Source organism: Egretta garzetta, unplaced genomic scaffold, assembly GCF_000687185.1.
Source record: "Egretta garzetta isolate BGI_Z169 unplaced genomic scaffold, ASM68718v1 scaffold397, whole genome shotgun sequence".
Classification (NCBI taxonomy): Eukaryota; Metazoa; Chordata; class Aves; order Pelecaniformes; family Ardeidae; genus Egretta; species Egretta garzetta.
Genome location: NW_009260493.1, coordinates 5,555,390 through 5,567,701, shown reverse-complemented (window position 1 = coordinate 5,567,701; position 12,312 = coordinate 5,555,390). Strand labels below are relative to the sequence as shown.

At 39.4% G+C, this 12,312-nt stretch overlaps 1 long non-coding RNA gene across 1 annotated transcript; it reads left to right on the top strand.

Moving 5' to 3' along the window:
* The first annotated feature begins 20 nt into the window (after positions 1-20).
* LOC118452836 lies at positions 21-5,401 on the top strand. Its single transcript, XR_004842692.1, has 3 exons — positions 21-319; positions 1,340-1,472; positions 3,239-5,401. It is a non-coding gene; the product is annotated as an uncharacterized LOC118452836 (long non-coding RNA).
* The last annotated feature ends 6,911 nt before the right edge of the window (positions 5,402-12,312 follow it).

The window sequence follows — 12,312 nt, the reverse complement described above, 5'->3', positions numbered from 1 at the left end:
CGAGCCTGCCTTCCAGGGGGCCGGGGGCACCGGGGGCAGCCCCGCGTACAGGTTCTCTGGTGACCGGCGAAGAACTGCCCGTTCTGCTGCGTAGGCCTTGCTGTAGGTGGCCGCCTTCCTCAGCAAGCCGTCTCTTTCCCACCCTCAGTCCCGCATGCAGCACCACCACGTAACGCACAAGGAGAAGTGGCCTGGATAATAACTCCGAACATCAGCCTTGCAAGAAAGAATAGACGAGAGCTCACTTAGCTCTTCAGCCAGAGCTCTGGCTCTGCGTGTCTCTCTTGGCTGTGTTTTCCTGGATTCGCCGTTCCCCCGGGTAAATCTATGCTTTCACTGAGGTACACTAAAATAGTCCCCTGCAAGCAACTTAGGCTTCTGGAGGAAGTCTAACATCCCTAACAGGGAAAGGGCCTATGCAGAATGCTGTGGTCTCCTGCTAGACCCTTCTGACTACCGCATTTAAATCCTGCTGAGGTGGCAGTCCAGTGCTTCATGCTCACAGGCATCCTCTGATTTTTAATTTATCCTTCTCTTTTGGCACTTCACCTTCCTTCACAACTCTTCCAGTTTCTTTCCAGCTTGCTGTTGCCAACTGCTCTACTTCCCTTAAGCACCTCATGCTTTCTGCCTCTTAAGATAGTTATGTTCTCAACTTAAGCTGAGATTCATCTTCCTTGCTATTTGAAATACACAGTATGTCCTTTTGCTGCTAGTTTCTGAAAACCACTGATATGTTAGCTTATAGTTAAAATAACAGACAAAAGGATCTTCCCAGAAATGTAGCATTATCAAGCTTTTGCAACCCCAAACATTATTAATGATGAAACCGCACTGATTGATCACGTTTCTCAGTTAAAATTCCTCAAAACAGGCTATACTGAAGCAATAAACATTTTTATATTATATCTACTTACTATGATTGTATAGACTTAGATAAGGCCAATAGCATCGTAGGTCACTTAATTGGAGCTATTGTCACACCAGTATCTCTGCAAGTGAAATGAATGTAACTTTTCCTCCAGAGCTAAATTGCATATTGCAATTCTATTAGTTATGCACAGCCATTTGTAGAAGATGCTTTTAAATCACTTATTAGCAGATGATTGGGTTCAATGCCTTTGCTTCTTGCAGGTTGAGTGATTGTATGCTAGTCCGGGCGCTGGAGTTTGAAAGATTAATATATGTATATATCTGTAGCTATGAAGTTCTACACAAGTTAGTGTAAGGACCCCAAAATACTTTTACTGTCAAAATAATGTGGGGTTTATGTCTAAAAGCAATCTGAACATCTTATTATTTTAATTGACTTGCTATTTCATTATTTGTATTTTTGCAGTAGGAGCACTCTTTTGCCATTAATGGGGATCACTTGGCTGCAACAGTTTGTACAAGACACAAAAGAATAATACAGGGAGGAGGTTCCCTAGAATGGACTATTCCCACACGTCCAAATGCCAAACAATTCTGAAGTAAGTCCAGTAACTGTGTATTTCATCATGTGTCATGTGAAAATGTCACACCATTGCTTACTGGAGAGCTGAATGCTTTGGGGGATATGCCAGTCTTTTCACCATTTATAGCACCACTCTGAAACCATCCACGTAGCTATCTTGGAAAACAGGTTGTTGAGCCTCATTCCCAACTCCTGTACCATAAACTTACCTTCTTGCTTTGCTAGTTCAAAGTCTGAGCAGAAAGAATAAGAATGACATGACATGTAGCAAATTTATTTCTAACTCCCAAGATCCAGATGTGGGAAAAGCGTCTTTGCCTCTGAGAGTCCTGGTACAATGTTTCTGTGTTTGGCTATGGGATCTCCCTCCCCCGCCTGGATCAGCCCCTTGCAAGCCTCCAGGCCGAGGAGGGATCTGCTGTTCATAACATTACCTCTTCCCATCAGGCCAGACTTAGCATCTACTGAGACTAAAAAAAAAGAATCTTTTCAGTGGATTCTCAATGAGGATTCATTTTGTTTGGCTGGAGAATATGCAGTTTGCTACAGGATGAAGTGAGGAAAATAGGATTCCTGCATGTTTGTAAGATATATTAACTTCTCCGTCTTTGCACTTTTCAGTGCAACAGACCCAAGCAATGAAACCATATTTCTATTTTTAGTTCTTTTGGTTTGGAAAGATCTGTATCACAGCATTTCCCAGAGCTCATATTAGTTAGGCAAAGAGGGTTTATGGCAAAATACTGACCAAAATGTATCATTAGTGATACATTTTTGATGATATAGTAGGTTCAGCCTTTGGTACATGAAAAACTTGATTTAACTGCCTTGAATTATGATGTAAACAGAGCAAGAAGAGGAACATTTCTTGGCTTTTTAGGTATTGTACTTTTTATTCTCTCTTTTTAGTGTACCTTCTTAGAATTTCGAGCTCTCTGAATAGCTAAGAGTTAAACTGTTCTCCACATGGTGCCTAATTTTACTGTATTTTATTTTCTGTGAAGCAACTATTAGATGACATACTGATATCAAAGCAGTCATCCTTTTAAGACATCAGAGAAAATTATCAATGTCATGGGAAGGCCAAGTCTAATGACCCAGATGGAAGGAAGTGTGAGGTTACTTTGCTGCCCATAACAACTTTTACAATCAGAGCCAAATTATACATCAATAAAATGCTTTTTTTTTTAGAAAAGACCCAAGCAATGAAACTTCTAGAACTTGGTATGTGACCAGAAATGTGTATGTCTGTTGCTACTAAAAAAAAATAAATATGTTTTATTCATTTAAGGGAAATGCCAGTTAAAACACTGCTCAGGTTTCAGTATCTTTTATCAGCTGTGAAATTACTATTCGTTTCTAAAAATTAGTTGTTACACATGCTGAGACTCATTTCTAAAAATAAACATCACTCATACCCATATGCAGGGTCTAGTCTTCATCAAGTGTCATCGAGTGCCATGCCTAGGCCATGCCAAGCCTACCTGCTTTTGATGGGCCTCTGAATCTCTGAGTTCTTACTGCAGGTAGTGGGTCTCATGTACTACCTTATTTGCACTAAAGTTACATGCTCAGATTTTATTTTTTTTATTAAAACACCTTCAAATAACTTTCAGCCTTATAAAGTATGTATTTGGGGCCACCTTCCATCTTGCACCTGGTTCCCCAAGTTTAGAAAAATGGCCCTGAGGTTATTTGTCACTGACTTTCTAAATTCTTCCACATACATAATGCTGTGGAGCAGGTTTTACCATCTCTGTCAATATGCTCCTTTACTTGCAGCTCATCAGGAGTTACGGGAACTTGTTCTATCCTGATTCCTTAGTGGAAAGACAAGCAGATTAAGGCTAGAAATGAATGGGAGATGTTTTAAAAAAAATGCTGTCTCAGATGTTGGAGCTGTTTTGTTGCCACTGCCTGATCTTTTCAAAAAAGAAGACACCTTTGGAGGTAGGGTACTTTATTCCCAGACAGAAGAATATTTTGAGAAATACTTGCTACACTTACAAATTAAAGAAGCACCTGTTCTGCTTTTTCTAAAAGCATCCTTATTTCCTTTGTATAGGAGCAACGTTTTAATGCGAATATAGCCACTTTAGAGATGTTTGCACCCATACTTTTGTAAATTTCTGCATCTATGTTCTGTGTGTTACAGTTTACAGCCTCTTTCCAACCTTGACCTTTACATACTTGCAATTTTGAAAAATATCAGTTTTGTCATATGGTCAGGTTTCACCTGCTGCTGATTTTACCTCCTACAAAATGGCATCCATATTTCAAAGAACCCACCCTCTGTTCTACCAGTCCTGCTGGGTTTGTTTCTCCATCAAAAGGGCGTCCCACGTTTAAGGCTATGAGATTTTCCATGATGGAATGAAAAAATCCTTTCCACGCAGAGCCACGTAGCAGACAGTTAATGACAAGGTGGGTGTCATTTTTTCCTTCTTCACAAGGAGAGCACCTTTGCAAGGAGCGTTCAGCAAGCAAACGGTGGATCTAAAGCAATGTTGTTACTCACTACAATGTGGTCATTCTGGTCCCTCCTGCACCTCTGTGCAGGCACATCCCGTAAGGGAAAGTAATAACTTCTTTCTCAGCAGCCTCCCTAGTGTGTTGTGTCACCACTGAAACATGTATGGGATCCTGGCTGGAGACACCTACTATCTGTGGACTATTTAATAATATTTCTCTGTAAATTTCCTCAGAGGAGAATGAATAATGCCTTTTCCGTATCATTCATCGTTGTGCCTGCTCAGCCTTCCCCGGTCTCTCTTTTAAGCTTTCAGTGTGTATGTATCTGTCATGGCCCTTCTAAAAGTGACACATATTTAAAAAATTCCCCCATTTTCTCGTTCATCCACATATGTCAGTTGATTGAAAGGAGTAATGAAAGTCAAATGAAAGCCTTGAAAGGAAAACTTTTTCTCTTAAAACAATCAAAGTGAAAGATACTGGAAAGGAGAAACCTTTACTCCTTTATGATTTTGGCAGATTTCTATATGAGATTTCATCTCTGCATCTCAAAAGGTGGGGGGCACCTACCCTCACCCCAGCACAGCTGTATGTGTTTGGTAGGTTCCGGAGAAGAACTCCTTCAGAGAATGGATTGAAGGGAGAGTGACTTTTCATATTTACCTCAGCATCTTGAAAGCCTGAATAGCTGGTCAAATCCCACCTCTCTTCAGATTTTAAAACTACCCTGGTTTCTTCCAAAAGAAGAGAATGTCTCCTGCTTGCATGATGCTATCAAATAAGTCTCTTCTTAGAGCAATTAAAACTCCTTTTAGAGCCTTTCAACATTTAACTATAAATCCATCTGGTCTTGCTGCTATATTTATTTACAGATTATTCATGACAGTGTCTACATCCTCTTTTAAAAATATATTCTCTATAATTTTGTAGAGTCAGGAGGGGCAAGATAGTTTAACTTTTCTTTGTACTTTTTGGCACTAACATACATAATTCTTCATAAAATTATTTATATATTGGTAACAACTGCCTTGAAGTACGATAAGTTTATATTCAGATTACTCTTCCTTAATGATTTGGGTTACCTTTGCAGTCCCTCAATATTTTTCTTTGTTTTGAAGCCCTAAAATTTATATTACCGAAGCCCCTGCTAGTCTGAAAACAGTCTTATACCTCCTTCACTACTTTTATTTACTTGGCTCCCGTCTCCCTGGATTCTTGAGCAGTTCTCATTGTTCTCATACTTTTTACTCTTTTCCCTTGCTCCCTGAAAGTGGAAGTGTGCTGTAAGTTGCTGATGGAAGAGGATGTTATCCCTTCCTAATGGTTCATTATTCCACTAAATAATGGTCTCCATCTGGGAGGGCAGTTAATGGCTACGTCAGGAACCTTCTGGCACATCACTGAATTTCTCAGAAATTGGAAATGAGGTGGGAAGAAGTGCTGAAAGCAAAATTTCACATCTCTCCCATATTACACACATACTCACCCCTCCTTCCTTTTCCTATTATCTGGTTTTAGCTATATATAAAAATGTAGCTTTCCTTTTCCATTTCACTTATCTTTTAGTTTCCATTGTACTATTTTTTTCCTTAAGAGTTTTCAGTTATAATCAGTTATGCAAGGATTTTAATTTTCCCATTCAACCTTTCCTTTTACATGTTGCTTCCTCACACTGGCAATACAATTCTCCACAATATTGATAGTCTTGGGATTTGTACTCCAACTCCCCTTTTCCTTGTGCTTTGGTACCTTCTCTATTCTGGATTCACCCATTTGTTATTTCACAGTGTGATTCTGCCTCATGGTCAGAATTTGACTCAGCCAGTTCTTTTAGCTGTTTTCCATTAAGATAAATTTCCCAAGGATTTTAATCCCTTCCTTTTTCTCCATGGTGATGTGGACTGCTCTTGATATGTTAAGATAAATAAAATGTAAAACTGCCTCTGTGTCTTATATTTGTTTAAGGTAGCAGTAATCTAGTTTATTTCTTTTTGTTGAAGTCCTCTAGATCAAAACCACCCCAACGTGCTTTCAGATCTGCTTCTTTTGTTAAAGACAACACTTACAATGACATTTCTCTGATGTTTGAGTCAGGTATAGGAGGGATATTAGGAATGCTGTACGCTCCATCTGTGGTGGCTGTAGGAAGGAGTCTAATAATTAAAGGTCTCTCTGTATGTATATATAGCTTTTAATATGTTTTACCGACTCTCATTTCTTCACACTTTCTAATTTTTTATGGGTTTTTTTTCTGTCGCCTGCCTTATCTCCCTGTCAGCCTCTTCTCCCTGGTAACAGATGATAGGACGAGGGGGAATGGTTTGAAGCTGCGCCAGGGCAGGTTTAGGCTAGACATTAGGAAAAACTTCTTCACCAAAAGGGTTGTCAGGCTCTGGAATGGGCTGCCCAGGGAGGTGGTAGAGTCCTCATCCCTGGAGGTATTTAAAAGAAGGACAGATGAGGTGCTTAGGGACAGGGTTTAGTGGTGGGATGGCAGGGTTAGGTTAAAGGTTGGACTCGATGATCTCAAAGGTCTTTTCCAACCAAAGTGATTCTATGCTTCTATGATTCTATTATATGATCTTTTTCTTCCTTTTTTTTTCTTCCAAACATCTTGACTTATTTTGATTATCTGTTTCCAATTCTATCTCTTTAACCACATTTATTGTCAGGGATTAGCAAGGGAAGCTAGGAGCCGAGCGTGATGACAAGACAGACAGTGGTCATCTTTGCCACCCATCCCGGGCAGCAGTCAGGGCCAGGAGGTCTGGACCAGCAGCTCATGGCCAGGAACAGGCAGGGCTGCGATGCAGTGGGGCTGGAGGTCCGGCCAGGCCCCACAGCAGAGCCTCAGATGAAGGCAGCTCCCATGGCATGAGGTCGGCCCTGGCTGTGGCTAACACTTGGGCAGCCAGCTCGCAGCTGGCCCTGATCCCCCCAGCTAAACTCCCACTTACCTTGAAGTCATTGACCTCGCCTCCATGTCCCCAGCTTACATATAATTGTTGTAAAAGTCAGAATAATTCCATCACATTGAGGAGCATAACTTTGCATTTACATTAGTGTACCTGGGAGCAGAAACTGATTTTGAAATATGGTAGCATTTTCGTTGCACTACCATTCCTATTCGCAACGCCCCCCTTTTTTTTGAGTTCAACAGTAAGGTATATACAACATACACAGAACTGAAACTTCTGTTTGCATTAAGACACTCAAGATGCCAGAGAAGAAAGATGTAGTTTTCCTGTTGGTGTATAAATAATTCCCAAAGCAAAGCTCTTAACATCACAACTTCCTGCTAAACTTGACTCAGTTAGCAAATGCTAATGACAGTTCTGTAATGTAAAATCAATAAATGCTATTTGAACTGAACCTGTTATTTGAGCAGAGTGGAAATATACTTAATTAACACACATTCAGATGTTCTAAAGAAATGACATTTATTTATTTTTGAAACATCATGTTCTGTTCCAGTCATTTTAGAGGGACTATCTTTGGTAGAATGGGTGCTAAGCCTACATAGTGCTATGGCTCTCTGAATTTAAGTGGAATCATTGCCAAGTACTTTATTTCTCCCTGTGCCTTCTGGAAAAAGGTTCAGATCTTACAGTTCTTGAAAGGAAGCATAAAATGAGCGTATTAGAAACTGGCAGGATGGAATGAATATACGTGCATAAATACAGAGAGACAATTGCGTCTTTTGCTACCCACACATTTTTTTTCATGTAACTCTTAACTTGTGTGTGCCCTTGTGCGTCAAAGTCCTTTGCCAGGACTCATGTCTGTGACAGAGGGGAGAGAATGCTCTGAGTGCACAAAGTGCATATCTCTCTCTTACTGGACGGTGAAATAAAAGGTGAAGAAAAGCAGCTCCTTGCATCATTACTCATCCTAGGCGCCTTTTCTTTCAGGCTGAGAGCAGTTGGCTGTCTTATAGAGAAAATAATTTAGTTAGGAAGGGATTAGAACATATAGTCGCCCCTGTGATTGAAAAGTTGTGCCCCGAATTGTCCCAGAATCTCTTCTGTACTCCCCAATAGATCAAACCATGGTTGTGATAAAAGGCAATGCTGTTTTGTTGCAGGAATCCAAGCAAAGGACCACAAAGCAGGGCCTGCTGGGAACGTACAGTGGTCTCATGCGTGCTTCCCCAAATCTCCAGTTACAGCTCGTCACCAACCAAGAGCAGAAACTTCTTGTACCACCTCCCATTTCATTCCAGTGAGAATTGTTGCAGCCCTGGCAAAAAGCCTGGGACTAGGGCAGCCAAGAGTGAGCCAAATGTGCTTCATAACTCAGACCTTTCTCTTGGTTATATTTGATCATCATACTCCAGCCATTCAAAAGTCTTTAGACTTAGGAAAAACAGCTGAGAAGAAGAAACCCCAAAAACAATTTATTGGGATTTTGTGGGCAGGTTATCTACTTGTATAGTTTGATCTTGTTCTCTTGGAAGAGAGAGAATACTTTGAATGAAGACCTACTATATTTTGTATGAAAGAAAAACAGAGGCAGCAGCTTTGGCATACGACTTTCTTATCAAATCAAGGCTTTTCTGATATTGTCTGTGTACTACAAGAGCCATTTATATATTATTGGGTATCTAAATACACTAAACAGAGATGATGCACTCACAGTGGCAGACCCTTGCTTTTTCGAAAGAGGCATAGTGAAGAAGGAGGCAGGAAACGGTAAGAACAATAGGTCTGGTCCCATTTTCCTCTTCTCTTTATATAGAGTTTTTGAAGGAAGTGAAATGGCTCTGTTTCCTCACATCTGACCTGTGAGAAAAATAGTCTGTGCAGTCAGCTTTTAGCTTGGGAACACATACAAACTCTGTTTCCCAGTAATGAAATAAAGGATGTGTATTCCTTAGAAAGTAAGTGAACAAAAACCCACCTGCATTTCTTCTGGTGTGAAGTACTAGTCTTTCCACCTTCCGTTTGCCTCTGTGATGGAAACATTCTGATCTGTAGTAACCAATTAACCGATGTACCATGTCTTTATTGATGACTATTTGCTATTCTGAGAAGCTGCTAATATTGAGGATAATTTGTGTGTTTGCTGAGAGAATCTTTGGTTAATGGATAGAATGGGGTCAACAATACAGCCTTGGTACTTTAGTTTATATGTCTCTCAGCCTACAGCTGTGACCAAAGAACTATTATTTGTTCCATGTGTTTTTGTTGTCATCTCTGACCTACTTATTGAAGCTCTCTCTCTAGTGGTGCTTTTTGGAAGGTGAGGTCTTTATCTCTCGTCTTTACTATAGAGACACGCACAAAGTTAGTCAAGTAACTAACTTAAAATAGACACCTTACTTTCAGGCAGCTAAAGTCTGGTGAGATGAATACTGATGTAAGATGTACGCACACATAATACAATTTAAAAGCCTGACTGAAAATTAGGGATCTTTCAACTCCTAACCAAAATCTTAGCCACTGCACTTTACCCAATGATTTCTTAATGCCTGCTGACTTTTCGGGGAGATGCTAATTGTTGTCTACGCAGTTCACAGCAGTTCTACTTTGCTAGCATCTGTAAATTAACAGTTTTCCATAGCTGATGTACATCCTAGTGCAATGCCAGCCATTTTAAACTGTGCATCATGGTCAGTCTTTCTTCTGAAAGGTGCACTAAGAAAATGCCAACTGAGGTCAAGGGAAGTCTTCTAAAAGATTAGAGCATGAAGGGTCACAACCCACCCTTTTATGGCAAAACAAGAGGTTAGACTCTCATTACATTTTCCCATCTTATCTCTTTTCTCCTTTGCTTCCCCTGGCAAGTGCAATGATTCAATAGGAGGAAAGAGGGAAAGCTGGCTGGCTGGAGTCTTTGGCTTTGCCTGTCTTCCTAGTTCTAGACAGAACCAATCCACTGATTGACCTAGTGGTCAGTTGCCTCTGTTTCAGAGACCATTTCTCCAGTTTTTCTCCACCCAGAGGACTTCTGTCAACTGTCCTGATGTGGCTCCAGTTATGTCACTGCAAAATAACTGAGAGTAAGTCCTTGTTTGGTTCTTTATTTCCATTTTAAGACCCCCACCTCTCCTGAATGTACTCCTGAGGAAGACAGCTACTATTTCCTCTGTACCTTATCCCAAATACTGTACCTTTGCCCACCTGTACCTTTTCCCTCTGATGGACATGCTTACCTTGTTTATGGAGCTGGGAGGTTCCTCACCCTACAATGATTTACTTTACCCAATCTATGATGCAACTGATTGCCTAAAGAAAAAATAAACTGTCCCTCCCATTTCTGTTTCCTGATAGCACTGTAATTACACAGTTATTTATGGTTTTTAGAGCAGAAATATGGACATAAATTCTGTAATCATCAGTCCCCCATTGTTTCTGCCAAATTTGTAGACTATCAGAAACATACTTTGATGTTATCTAATATTATTTTATAATCTTCCATTAAATTCAGAATGAACTTTTAAAAATGGAGTAATACCCTGGTTCCTAATAGTGGAAGGAAGTTGAAGCTGATCTAAATTTGCATAAGGAAGACTTGGATTCAGAGGAAGTGCATTGGGAAGTTTCTGAAACAGTTCACAAAGAAAACTCTTGTCTGTGTGCAAGACAGCTTTTGTGCTTTCCTTCAGTAAACATAAGGGAAGTGAGATTCATTTTTGCTAGTCGTGTGACAGAGAACAAATAACATTTCCTTCAAAATACTATGTCACAACACTTTGAGAAGCAAATATTATTTATATCATGTAACACAATTACATAGGATAACTATGAATCAAACAAGAAGATGGTTATACTTAATTTTCTTAACTGTCAGAGATGCTTGGACATAATTTCCATGAGGAAGAATAAAAAAGGGTAAGACTTATCCCAGAAGTTTGGGATTCACAATTACAATTAACTCTGCAGATGAAAAATTCATGAAAATTCATAAAACTTGGGTGTTAGATGAAGGAGAAAACCGGCACATCATTTGTATTCAAACCATATGGTGTGTTTAAAAGCCTAAATTAATTCAATGTTCTCATAGTACTTCCCTGATGGATATTTGTCTACTATTTGAAATCAGCATACAGTTTGACCTTCTACACCATGTCAGAAATTCCTCCTAGGCTATTAGGTCAATAGGTGAGACCATTAGCAGTGCGCTGTGTGGAGCTGTGTTGGGAGTCTGATCATTGTTCTGTGTTGCAGTTTCAAACAGCATGAAATCAAATGATTTAGGATCAGAAGACTTGGGGCTGCAGTGCCAGTGAAGTTAAGAAAGTTTGCTCAGTTATGAATTTGAACCTCATTTGGACTTTAGAGCTGGCATTTCTTGTTGAAACCAGAAAGGAATTCTTAAAAGGTAGTTTATATATAAATTTGGCCCTAAAAATACACTTCCCCATATGCAGAAACCAATAAAGTGCTCCTCTACTTGACTTCAATATATAGTATAAATTCAGTGTCATTTTGAAGATTATCAAATTCAAATGATCCAATGTGCACCTTAAGGAGAATTTTTGAGCTGAGGACCTGGAACGTAGACTAGCAAAATTACAGGTTTATCCCTAAAAACGCTTATAAACAGGATTGTTGCATTAAATGATTATTAACTGTCATTAATCCAGAGATAAAGAAAGCTTTCTTATGTTTTTAGCCAACTATAAACTTCTGTGAACCATGCTTGCATGGCCAGCAGGAGGTCTTGACATTTCACTAAAAAAAAAATTTAATGTAATGACTTTTGCCATGACAAGATTTCACATGTTAAGTAAATGCATTCTGACAAATGCCAATCCAGAGTTCCATTTCAATAATATTTCCTTCAGGAAAAGATTTTATGTATTTCTGTCATAAGTCATTATAAATGCCTGAGCTTTAGGAAGGAAATTGATATGAAACTAATAAATAAAGATATTACACCTAGAGCTGTATTTGATGTGGATGTGAATAGTAGTTCTATATTAATGTAACTATCATCTCCGCTACCATTATTTGACATCCTTATGCAAAGCCAGTATTTTTGGTTTTCTGAAAAAGTCCCCAAAACGTCAGTTTATGTATGCCTAAGTGTAGAGGAAAAGGGAGAAGGGGAGGTGATTATTTTTCATGATGCATACCAAACAAGAGGACAGAGGGACTGGGTGATTCAGCTGTTACCACGCTGTCTGAAGATCAGGAGATGTACTGCTGTTTCCTTGCTACAAGAGATTTTTCAATACCAGGAATCTGAGAAAGTAATTAGTCTTCATGTTCCCTTCTCTCAACTGTTCATCTGTTATAGCAAAGACGACCATAAAACACATTAAATAACATCAGCTATTTATATATTTATTTTCCTCTTTGTAAACTGTCTGCAAACACTTTGATACTCTGTTCCCTCAAGACATTACTGTACATCCTCTTTCCTTCACATCCTCTTGT